Genomic DNA, 13,291 nt, shown 5'->3' on the forward strand with positions numbered 1-13,291 from the left:
ACATGCATAGTTGGAGCGTCTTTTGACTACTTTAAATTGTGTCGCATAGGTTTCATTCGTACGTTAAACATTGTAATGTAACTAGTCTTTTGAACTACATTTGTAAACTTGAAACATCCTTTTACTTATGAAATGAATGCGACATATTTTGGTCAAACGTCATGTTAAAGACTTATAACCATGTTACGGGACCTAAGTAGTCGGCGCCGTCAAACATGATTTAGTCGGGTCGCTACAGATGGTATCAGAGCGTTGGTTGTAGGGATTTAGAGTTCATTGGTGTCGACCCCGAGTCATAGGGTACATTGGTGAGTCTAGACTACAACCGGCATATAGACTTGAAGTAGGAATTACTTGACTACTTGTGCATTATACTCGAACTAGTCTATCATATCTAATTCTTATTCAATCTTAATCTCACGTTACTTGATTTAATTGACGTGCCACCTTAACTATATGAATTAGTGTCGAATGCACATATGAATTAGGGTAATATAATTTCCGGGATTATATTACGGTGACTCATATGAACATTCCGACATTATGACATAAAGAATTTAAGGCGAGTCAAGGAAAATTTCTCTCTATCCTTATTCCATATCATGGTTAGTATTATTAAGAATACTAATCAATGGTATTCTTGTGTTTTGAAGGAACAATGCCTCCTCGTCGTGTGCCACGCCATGAGACACCCGAACAAGCTCTACAACGAATGGTAGCCACCGCCGTAGAGGCGGCCATGGCCGATCACTCCACCAACAACAATAACAATAACAACAACAACAATCAATGGGCCGGTAACTCAAGCGAAGGGTGCTCCTACAAAGCCTTCATGGGGTGCAAACCTCACACCTTTGATGGAACCGGGGGACCGGTTGTACTCACTCGATGGTTTAAACAAACGGAAGCCGTTTTTAGCATAAGAGGTTGTCGAGACCAAGATAAAGTCAAATATTCCACCCACACCTTTGCCGGTGTCGCCCTCACGTGGTGGAATACGTATGTACAATCAGTGGGTACCGATGAAGTTCACGCCCTCTCTTGGGCCGATTTAAGGGAAAGGTTGATCGTCGAATTTTTCCCTCGTGAAGAAACCCGAAAGCTCGAACAAGAGCTAAGAACTTTGAAGGCGGTCGGAAACGATCTCAAGGCCTACAATCAACGATTCGCCGAGCTATCCTTGATGTGTCCCAACCTCGTGAACCCCGAATCTCAAAGGGTTGAACTCTATATGGATGGTCTACCAAAGAGCATCAAACAAGGAGTGATGTCATCCAAACCCGCTAACCTACAATAAGCCTTAAACATGGCCCGCCAATTGATCGAAAAGGTTGATGAAATCGTAGTTCCGGCACCTAAGGCCGAGGATAAATCGGGCGGCAACAAAAGAAAATGGGAAGCCCCCCAATCAAGCAACAACTACAACAACAACTTCACCAAAAAGCCTTTCACCTCCGATGCCAAGAAAAGTTATGGCGGAAATAAACCCTTTTGCAACAAATGCCACAAACACCACTATGGTGAATGTAGCAATCTATTTTGCCACCGGTACCAAAGGGGTGGTCATGTTGCCAACGATTGTAGAAGTGCCGCCCCCGTTGCTCAAAAGGTGCCCAATGCACCAAAACCGGGCACTTGTTATGAATATGGCCAAACGGGTCATTTTAGAAATGCATGTCCAAAGAAGAAAGCTAACACCAACACACGCGGACGAGCTTTCAACATCAACACCGAGGAAGCCCGAGATGACAATGAATTAGTCACGGGTATGTTTCTCCTCAACAACACTTATGTTACTTGTTTATTCGATTCGGGTGCCGATAAGAGTTTTGTATCCAAGACTTTGACTCATTCTTTTAACACTCCACCACTTCCACTAGATACCACTTATACCATTGAAGTGGCCAACGGGAAACTATTGAGTGCCGACACATATTACCGGGGGTGTACGTTAAACATTTTGGGTAATGAGTTTGAAATTGACTTGATACCCATGGAACTAGGAAGCTTCGATGTAATAATCGGTATGAATTGGATAACCAAAATGAAATCTCACATCCTTTGTGATCTTAATGCAATCCGAATTCCTATCGAGAATGGTGAACCTTTGATCGTCTATGGCGATAAGAGTTGCACTGGACTCAACCTCGTTTCATGCATTAAAGTTAGAAAACTACTCCGTAAGGGTTGTTTTGCGATCCTTGCTCACATTAAGAAAGTCGAGTCCGATGAGAAGCACATCGATGATGTGCCAATTGTTAGTGACTATTTCGATGTATTTCCCGACGAATTGCCAGGTCTTCCACCTCATCGACCAGTTGAATTCCAAATCGATCTTATTCCGGGAGCCGCACCCGTAGCACGTGCACCATATAGACTCGCTCCATCCGAAATGCAAGAATTGCAAAGTCAAATCCAAGAACTACTTGATCGTGGTTTTATCCAACCTAGCCATTCACCTTGGGGCGCTCCGATTTTGTTTTTTAAAAAGAAAGACGGATCCCTACGAATGTGCATTGATTATCGTGAACTAAACAAATTAACGATTAAGAACCGATATCCTCTTCCTTGCATCGATGACCTCTTTGATCAACTACAAGGGTCTTGTGTATATTCGAAAATCGATCTCCACTCGGGTTATCATCAATTAAGGGTTAAGGGGGAAGATGTCTCCAAAACTGCTTTCCAAACTCGTTATGGTAGTTATGAATTCCTTGTCATGCCATTTGGTCTCACTAACGCACCGGCGGTGTTCATGTGTAGTGACCCGAACTTTTCCATGTTTATATATATTAATTGAGATTGATATTTACATGATTAAATATTTCCAACATGTTAAGCAATCAAACTTGTTAAGACTTGATTAATTGAAATATGTTTCATATAGACAATTGACCACCCAAGTTGACCGGTGATTCATTTACGTTAAAACTTGTAAAAACGACATGACGATATATATATGGATATACATATGGTTAACATGAGATTATGATAAGTAAGTATCTCCATAAGTATATTAACAATGAGTTATATACATATAAACAAGACTACTAACTTAAGGATTTCGAAACGAGACATATATGTAACGATTATCGTTGTAACGACATTTAAATGTATATATATCATATTAAGATATATTAATATATCATAATATCATGATAATATAATAATTTAACATCTCATTAGATATAATAAACAATGGGTTAACAACATTAATTGAGATCGTTAACTTAAAGGTTTCAAAACAACACTTACATGTAACGACTAACGATGACTTAACGACTCAGTTAAAATGTATATACATGTAGTGTATTTAGATGTATTAAAATACTTTTGAAAGACTTAAAGACATATATCAAAACACTCATACTTAACTAAAATGGTTACAGTTACTTTCCCATTCTTTTCTTTCATCAAGAATTCTAGTCGTATTCTTACCCGTATTATACACAGCTTCAAAACGTACTTACTATGGGTATATACCAATAGGAACTAGAATGGGATTCTACTCTTGATTATGTCATGTATGACTAATCAATTTTAACTTCTACCATGAGCTAGTCAACTAACTAGAACTCCTTTTAACCCCACTCACCACTCACCAATTACCACTCATCATTCACTCCATTTCACTTCCAATTCTCTTTCTAATTCTCTCTCAACACACACACACTATTATGAACGTATTTTTCCAGTAGTTAATCATTATCTTCATCAAAAATCACTTCAAGAATCAAGCTATAATCATCATAGGAAGAACACTTCAAAAATCCCTTCAAGTTTACTAATTTACTTCCAAGCTTTCTAATCCATTCCAAGTAATCATCTAAGATCAAGAAACCTTTGTTATATACAGTAGGTTATCTTTCTTATTCAAGGTAATATTCATATTCAAACTTTGATTCAATTTCTATAACTATAAACTATCTTAATTCGAGTAAAAATCTTACTTGAACTTGTTTTTGTGTCATGATCCTACTTCAAGAACTTTCAAGCCATCCAAGATCCTTTGAAGCTAGATCATTTCTTGTCACTTCCAGTAGGTTTACCTACTAAACTTGAGGTAGTAATGATGTTCATAACATCATTCGATTCATATATATAAAACTATCTTATTCGAAGGTTTAAACTCGTAATCACTAGAACATAGTTTAGTTAATTCTAAACTTGTTCGCAAACAAAAGTTAATCCTTCTAAATTGACTTTTAAAATTAACTAAACACATGTTCTATATCTATATGATATGCTAACTTAATGATTTAAAACCTGGAAACACAAAAAATACCGTAAAACCGGATTTACGCCGTCGTAGTAACACCGCGGGCTGTTTTGGGTTAGTTAATTAAAAACTATGATAAACTTTGATTTAAAAGTTGTTATTCTGAGAAAATTATTTTTATTATGAACATGAAACTATATCCAAAAATTATGGTTAAACTCAAAGTGGAAGTATGTTTTCTAAAATGGTAATCTAGACGTCGTTCTTTCGACTGAAATGACTACCTTTACAAAAATGACTTGTACCTTATTTATATGACTATAAATCTATACTTTTTCTGTTTAGATTCATAAAATAGAGTTCAATATGAAACCATAGCAATTTGATTCACTCAAAACGGATTTAAAATGAAGAAGTTATGGGTAAAACAAGATTGGATAATTTTTCTCATTTTAGCTACGTGAAAATTGGTAATAAATCTATTCCAACCATAACTTAATCAACTTGTATTGTATATTATGTAATCTTGAGATACCATAGACACGTATACAATATTTCGACCTATCATGTCAACACATCTATATATATTTCGGAACAACCATAGACACTCTATATGTGAATATTGGAGTTAGCTATACAGGGTTGAGGTTGATTCCAAAATATATATTGTTTGAGTTGTGATCAATACTGAGATACGTATACACTGGGTCGTGGATTGATTCAAGATAATATTTATCGATTTATTTCTGTACATCTAACTGTGGACAACTAGTTGTAGGTTACTAACGAGGACAGCTGACTTAATAAACTTAAAACATCAAAATATATTAAAAGTGTTGTAAATATATTTTGAACATACTTTAACATATATGTATATATTGTTATAGGTTCGTGAATCAACAGTGGCCAAGTCTTACTTCTCGACGAAGTAAAAATCTGTGAAAGTGAGTTATAGTCCCACTTTTAAAATCTAATATTTTGGGATGAGAATACATGCAGGTTTTATAAATGATTTACAAAATAGACACAAGTACGTGAAACTACATTCTATGGTTGAATTATCGAAATCGAATATGCCCCTTTTTATTAAGTCTGGTAATCTAAGAATTAGGGAACAGACACCCTAATTGACGCGAATCCTAAAGATAGATCTATTGGGCCTAACAAACCCCATCCAAAGTACCGGATGCTTTAGTACTTCGAAATTTATATCATATCCGAAGGGTGTCCCGGAATGATGGAGATATTCTTATATATGCATCTTGTTAATGTCGGTTACCAGGTGTTCACCATATGAATGATTTTTATCTCTATGTATGGGATATGTATTGAAATATGAAATCTTGTGGTCTATTGTTACGATTTGATATATATAGGTTAAACCTATAACTCACCAACATTTTTGTTGACGTTTAAAGCATGTTTATTCTCAGGTGAATATTAAGAGCTTCCGCTGTTGCATACTAAAATAAGGACAAGATTTGGAGTCCATGTTTGTATGATATTGTGTAAAAACTGCATTCAAGAAACTGACTTCGATGTAACATATTTGTATTGTAAACCATTATGTAATGGTCGTGTGTAAACAGGATATTTTAGATTATCATTATTTGATAATCTACGTAAAGCTTTTTAAACCTTTATTTATGAAATAAAGGTTATGGTTTGTTTTAAAAATGAATGCAGTCTTTGAAAAACGTCTCATATAGAGGTCAAAACCTCGCAACGAAATCAATTAATATGGAACGTTTTTAATCAATAAGAACGGGACATTACAGTTGGTATCAGAGCGTTGGTCTTAGAGAACCAGAATTTTGCATTAGTGTGTCTTATCGAGTTTGTTAGGATGCATTAGTGAGTCTGGACTTCGACCGTGTTTACTTGAAAAATGATTGCTTAACAAATTTTGTTGGAAACTATATATTTTTAACATGTGAATATTATGTGATATATTAATCTCTTAACGCGTTTGATATTATGTGATAGATGTCTACCTCTAGAACAAGTCCCATTGACTCACCTAATAATAATGAAGAGTCAAATGTAAATTGGAATGATTCGTGGACTGATTCACAAGTTCCCGAAGAGGAACCGGAAGAAGAGTCGGAACCAGAAGAAGAATCGGAACCGAAAGAAGAATCGGAACCGGATGAAGAAATAGAACCGGTGGGGGAAATAATAAAACGGTTAAGTAAAAGAAAATCCTCAACCAACCGACCAAGGTTAATTATGGTCAATGGTGTTTCCGCTAAGGAAGCAAAATATTGGGAGGATTACCAATTCTCCGATGAATCGAATTCTGACGAGAATTCCGATGATGTTATAGAAATTAACCCAACTGAATTTAAAAAGGAAAAAGAAAATAATAAGGGAAAGGGCATAAAAATAGAGAAATCTAATTCCAACCCCGATGAACTTTATATGTATCGTCAACCCCCGAAGTCCTTAAGTTGTAACAATGACCCGGGAACCTCTAAACCACCAGGTTTTTCTAAACCAATGTGGAAAACGACGGCTCGTATTAGGGGAACATCATATATCCCTAGAAAATTGGCAAAACGAACCAAAACCGAAGAAGAAGAAACAAGCGAGTCGGAATAAGATAGTTGTATTCGTGTGGTGTAATATATATAATATAGTGTGCTTATGCTTTATGATATATGTAAAAATTGCTTGTATTAATAAGTATTTTTTTTATGAATCTAACCCTTGTCTATTTTACAGTATAAAAACACAAAATGGATAGACAACCCAATATTTTAAGAGACCTACCCGGAGACATGATTGATGAAATCTTGTCTAGAGTCGGTCAGAATTCTTCGGCACAACTATTTAAGGCTAGATCAGTTTGTAAGACATTCGAAGAACGTTCCAAGAATGCCTTGGTTTATAAAAGGCTTTCGTTCGAAAGATGGGGGATATCACATTGGGAAATCCATAAGTTACGATGTGTTTACTTTAACGCATATATTGCGGGGAACCCAACTGCTATTTTACGCAATGGGTTAAGAAATTATTTTGACTCAATATATCCGAATATTGGACTTCGTGATTTAGAAAAAGCGGCTAACATGCAACATAAAGAAGCATGTTATGCTTACGGATTAGTAATGTTCGCTTCTCACCAAAGTGAGAACAAGAACATCCGCCTACAACTATTAAACAAAACATTCCCACAAGTGACGGAGTCGGTAATTGGGGTAAGAAATGAGGTTTTTAGATTGTTACGGGACTGTTGGACATTACGTAACTCTCGTCCCTTTGACGACGTTACAACACGCTGTCTTATCAACGGCCATAACGGTTATGTTCCACAAGACCAAGGATGGGAAGTAGTCCTAGCAAAACCAGAATGCATGACTTGTTTATGGACGTATGAATTACGTGTCTTTATTGCCTTTGCTGAACGACTTGTGTACTAGCTAGAATTATCTTTACAACTATCTTGTATCAAAGTTATTGTGTGCTATATTTCATGCTTTATGTAAAATAAGCTGTATTGTAAGTTTGTAAAATATTGTATAAAAGTTTGAACGCGAAATATTATTATAATCAGTTTTTCATATAGAATTGTAGTAGTTGAATTGTATATTAGCTACTAAGTATGAACTTAACGGGTAGGTACTACCCGAATTTAAACTTATAAAACGCTAATATGAAGAAAAAGCTTTTATAAATGAGTTCATATTATGCTACAAAATACTATTAACTACTCTTAATATTCTGTATGATTAACTTGTTCCATTTGACTATTTTGAAGGAAATGGCACCGACTACTCGACACACCGTGAATATGAATGAAGAGGAATTCCGTACTTTTCTAGCTTCAAACAAAGCCGCAGTACAGGCTGCGCTACATACCAACAATAACCTTGGATCTAGCAGTACAGGAAATCGTGTAGGATGCACCTACAAAGAATTCACTGCCTGCAAACCTTTGGAATTTTATGGAACCGAAGGACCGATCGGATTGAAACGGTGGACCGAGAAGGTCGAATCGGTGTTTGCCATAAGTAAGTGTACTGAAGAGGACAAAGTAAAGTACGCTACGCATACCTTCACAGGTTCTGCGTTAACATGGTGGAATACCTATCTAGAGCAAGTGGGACAAGACGATGCGTACGCACTACCGTGGTCAGCATTCAAGCACTTGATGAACGAGAAGTACCGTCCCAGAACCGAGGTCAATAAGCTCAAGACAGAACTTAGAGGGTTACAAACCCAAGGATTTGATATTACCACGTACGAAAGACGATTCACAGAATTGTGCCTATTGTGTCCGGGAGCATTCGAAGATGAGGAAGAGAAGATCGACGCGTTTGTGAAAGGATTACCGGAAAGAATCCAAGAAGATATAAGTTCACACGAGCCCGCCTCCATACAACAGGCATGTAGAATGGCTCACAAACTAGTGAACCAGATTGAAGAAAGAATTAAAGAACAGACTGCTGAAGAGGCCAATGTGAAGCAAGTCAAAAGAAAGTGGGAGGAAAACGGTGATAAGAATCACCAATACAACAACAACAGCAATTACAACAATAATCGCAACAATTATCCCAACAATCGCAACATCAATCGCAACTACAACAAACGGCCCAACAACAACAACAACAACAACAACAACAACAACAACAACAACAGCAGCAGCAACTACAACAATCATCCCAACAACAATAATAACCGCAACAACAACAACAATCAGAAGCAGCTATGCCAAAGGTGTGAAAAGTATCACTCGGGGTTCTGCACCAAATTTTGCAACAAGTGTAACAGAAATGGTCATAGCGCGGCGAAGTGTGAGGTCTATGGACCAGGGGTTAATAGAACGAAAGGAACAAATGTTGTCGGAACGAGTAATGGCAGAGTAAGTAGTGTCAGAGCAAGTTATGCCAATGTAGTTTGTTATAAATGTGGAAAACCGGGCCACATTATTAGAAATTGCCCGAACCAGGAGAACACGAATGGACAAGGCCGCGGAAGAGTTTTCAATATTAATGCTGCAGAGGCACAGGAAGACCCGGAGCTTGTTACGGTTACGTTTCTTATTGACAATAAATCTGCTTACGTTTTATTTGATTCGGGTGCGGATAGAAGCTATATGAGTAGAGATTTTTGTGCTAAATTAAGTTGTCCATTGACGCCTTTGGATAGTAAATTTTTACTCGAATTAGCAAATGGTAAATTAATTTCAGCTGGATAATATATGTCGGAATCGAGAAATTAAACTGGTTAGCGAAACATTTAAGATTGACTTGATACCAGTAGAGTTAGGGAGTTTTGATGTGATAATCGGTATGGACTGGTTGAAAGAAGTGAAAGCAGAGATCTTTTGTTACAAAAATGCAATTCGCATTATACGAGAAAAAGGAAAACCCTTAATGGTGTACGGAGAAAAGGGCAACACGAAGCTACATCTTATTAGTAATTTGAAGGCACAAAAACTAATAAGAAAAGGTTGCTATGCTGTTCTAGCACACGTCGAGAAAGTACAAACTGAAGAAAAGAGCATCAATGATGTTCCCATCGCAAAAGAATTTCCCGATGTATTTCCGAAAGAATTACCGGGATTACCCCCACATCGATCCGTTGAATTTCAAATAGATCTTGTACCAGGAGCTGCACCAATAGCTCGTGCTCCTTACAGACTCGCACCCAGCGAGATGAAAGAACTACAAAGCCAATTACAAGAACTTTTAGAGCGTGGTTTCATTCGACCAAGCACATTGTAACGACCCGCACTTTTTCGATCGTTCTATACTTATAAGATTGATATTTACATAAATTAAACATTACCAACTTGATAAGTAATCCAAATTGTCGAGACTTATATTTCCGAAAAGAGTTTTACACAACGTTTGACCGTCTAGTTTGACCGATGATATCACGAACTATACAATATATGATAATTATACGTTTGTGTATATAAATGTATATATACATATTTAACATGATTAATGAATGTTTTAATACCTCATTTTATATTAATAACAATAAGTTACAAGTATATTTTGAAACTACTAACTTAAGTTTTCAAAACGATAACAATACGTAACGTTATTTGACATATATACTTAAGACTTATAATGTTATACATATATTGTATAAGTAATGTATTTAATTACTTTTAAAGAACTTAAATACATAAAACCATATAAGTGTATTCACAAAAGATAGCTATATTTGAATCCTCATTTCATTTTTCACAAAATTTCTATACGTATACCTAGAGTATTTGTACTCGTATCATACCTAGCTCCTATACGTATTTACTAATAGTAAATACACATCAAAATCACCACCTAACCAGCCATTATTCATGCCCTTAGAGCTAGGTAATTACTTTTGGATGATTACTTGACTAATTAACAAAATTACAAACTAAAAATCTTATCATGTATTACATGATACACGTTTTTTTTAGGTTATAAGTATCACCATTTCTAGTTCATTTTCTAACCTCATTTTTAGTTAAACACACACTCTTTCACAACCCTTAAAACCCTTAATCAATTCAGCAAAGTTTCCAAGAAGATCTAGCTTCAAAAACCATACTAAAACACCATAAGAAAACCATACAAAAACACTTCAAGAAAACCCTCCAAGAACACCAACTTACTCCCAATCTTTCATCCACTTCTATCACCCTTTTGATTCTAGCTTCTTACTCCTCTTTTACAGCAAACTTATCCAAGGAACTTGAGGTAGAATCTATGTTCATAACCTTATTCGATTCATATATATATAGCTATCTTATTTTGTGGTACAAAAGTTTAACAACAAGAACATAGTTTGAATGTTTTCAAACTTGTTTGCAAACTAAATAGATCCTTCTAACTTAACTTTTAAAATACTTCAAGACATGTAACATAACTTATTTATATGTTAATTTAACAAGGTAAAACTTGGTTTTTCAAAGTATAAGTATTTTTGGAAAAATGGTCATTAAATGATTTTGTTGTAACAAAAATGTTTAACTTCATATGTTTCACTAAACTTTCACCTATGCCGTATGATTTTGAATACAAACCAAGGTATTTACAGTTCATAGTCTTAAAGAAGAACTCGATCCAAGAAGATGGCAATTTGAATCAACGAAAACGGACTTGTAACGAAGAAACTATGACCGAAACAAAATTGGTTATCCAAGACTTAATTGACTTCGGGATTCATTGGAAAAATTTACATAAAATCACATCTTTATAAGATAACATGATATTTTATATATATGTACTCATAATTCAATTTCATATGGTTCAGGATCACCCGTAAGCAACACGAGAAGATTAATCATAAGATCCCATGATTGTACGCAACACGTCATTTGACAACACCGGTACCATGAGTCAAGATTAATCTCGACCAATACATATACGATGGGGTTTTATTTATTTCGTTGGGGGTTTTATTTATTTCATTGCGGGTATATTAAACATCTAAAAATGAACCATTAAAATTGAGTTACTAACAAAGAAATGCTAACTACGGACTAAGGAATTATTCTAAGTATTAAAAGTATAACAAGTATATATATATATATAACGTTTGTTTTAAAATGAAAACATATTGATATATTATATATGGATAGGTTCGTGATATCAACCGGAAGACCGAGTCAAATTATATATCTTCAAAGACAACCGTGAGTATATAGTCCCACTTTTAAACTCTAAATATTTCGGGATGAGAATACATGTATTTTATGTTTTACGATATGGACACAAGTAACTGAAAAATATGTTCTACGTTGAGTTGTACCACTGGCATACTTCCCTGTAGCTTGGTAACTAATATTTACAGCGGTATTGTAAACGCGAATCCTGTTGATAGATCTATCGGGCCTGACAACCCCAACCGGACTGGACGACCAGTATTCAACGGTTGCACAGTACTTCGTTTTGTGACTACACTTGGTACGGTGTAGTAAGATTTCATATTAAAGGGAATATGCGACGTGAAAATGTTAAGTATGGTTACCAAGTGCTCAACCACTTAGAATACTTTTATTAAACTGTTTATATACGAAATCTTGTGGTCTATATATATATTGCTGCCGGCATTAAACCTATATCTCACCAACTTTATGTTGACCTTTTAAAACATGTCTATTCTCAGGTGATTTCTAAAGCTTCCGCTGCATCATGTTGGATCTAACCAGGATCTTGCGTACGCATGTTTGTGTCAAAAATAAAACTGCATATCCGAGATGTTGTATTGTAAAATATGCTAGAAACCGTGTTGTTGTCATCATTTGTAAAGTTTGTAAGTCGAAGATTATCGCTAAACGTTAATCTTCTTTTTATTGTCTTAAGCTTGTAACAAAAATAATGGTTATGGTTTGCAATGTATAATATATGCAGTTTTCTTTCAAAAATGTCTCATATAGAGGTCAATACCTCGCAATGAAATCATACGTTATCTAACGCGTTCTTATGGTTAAGGACGGGTTATGACATGTGGTATCAGAGCGTTGGTCTTAGCGAACCAGGTTTGCATTAGTGTGTCTAACCAAGAAGTCATTAGGATACATTAGTAAAGTCTGGACTTTGACCGGGTCTGATTTTAAAAACCATAGCTTATCACTGTTGGTTAAAAATTTATATGTAAATATTATGTAAGTACTAATGGGTTAGTTGTTATGTGATAGATGTCGGGCTCGAAACTTATTATCACATTCAGCGACTCCGAATCAGAACCTTCAGATTGTGTTTCAGTCATTAACATATCCGATGACGAAAGTGGTATTTTTGGGGAAGACTCACAATTTCCGGATGAACCAACTATAGAAATATCGGAAAGTGAGCCCGAGGAGGAAAGTGAACCCGAGGAGGAAAGTGAACCCGAGGAAGAAATACAGGAAATTACAAAGGACGAGTTCGAACTAGGAAAGAAACGAAAAGCTAGTGAATTAGAAAATCCAAATCCCGAGTTTAATAAGAATGAAGTGGCACCAATTCCACTCAACACTACCACCCCTATCCCCGCTATTCCTATTAGTGCTATCCCCTCATCTAGTTCTTCGGCACCTCAGCCAAAACGTAGGGAGACAGCTAGGATTCGCGTTGGGGGATTCCC

This window comes from Rutidosis leptorrhynchoides, chromosome 8, assembly GCF_046630445.1.
Source record: "Rutidosis leptorrhynchoides isolate AG116_Rl617_1_P2 chromosome 8, CSIRO_AGI_Rlap_v1, whole genome shotgun sequence".
Classification (NCBI taxonomy): domain Eukaryota; kingdom Viridiplantae; phylum Streptophyta; class Magnoliopsida; order Asterales; family Asteraceae; genus Rutidosis; species Rutidosis leptorrhynchoides.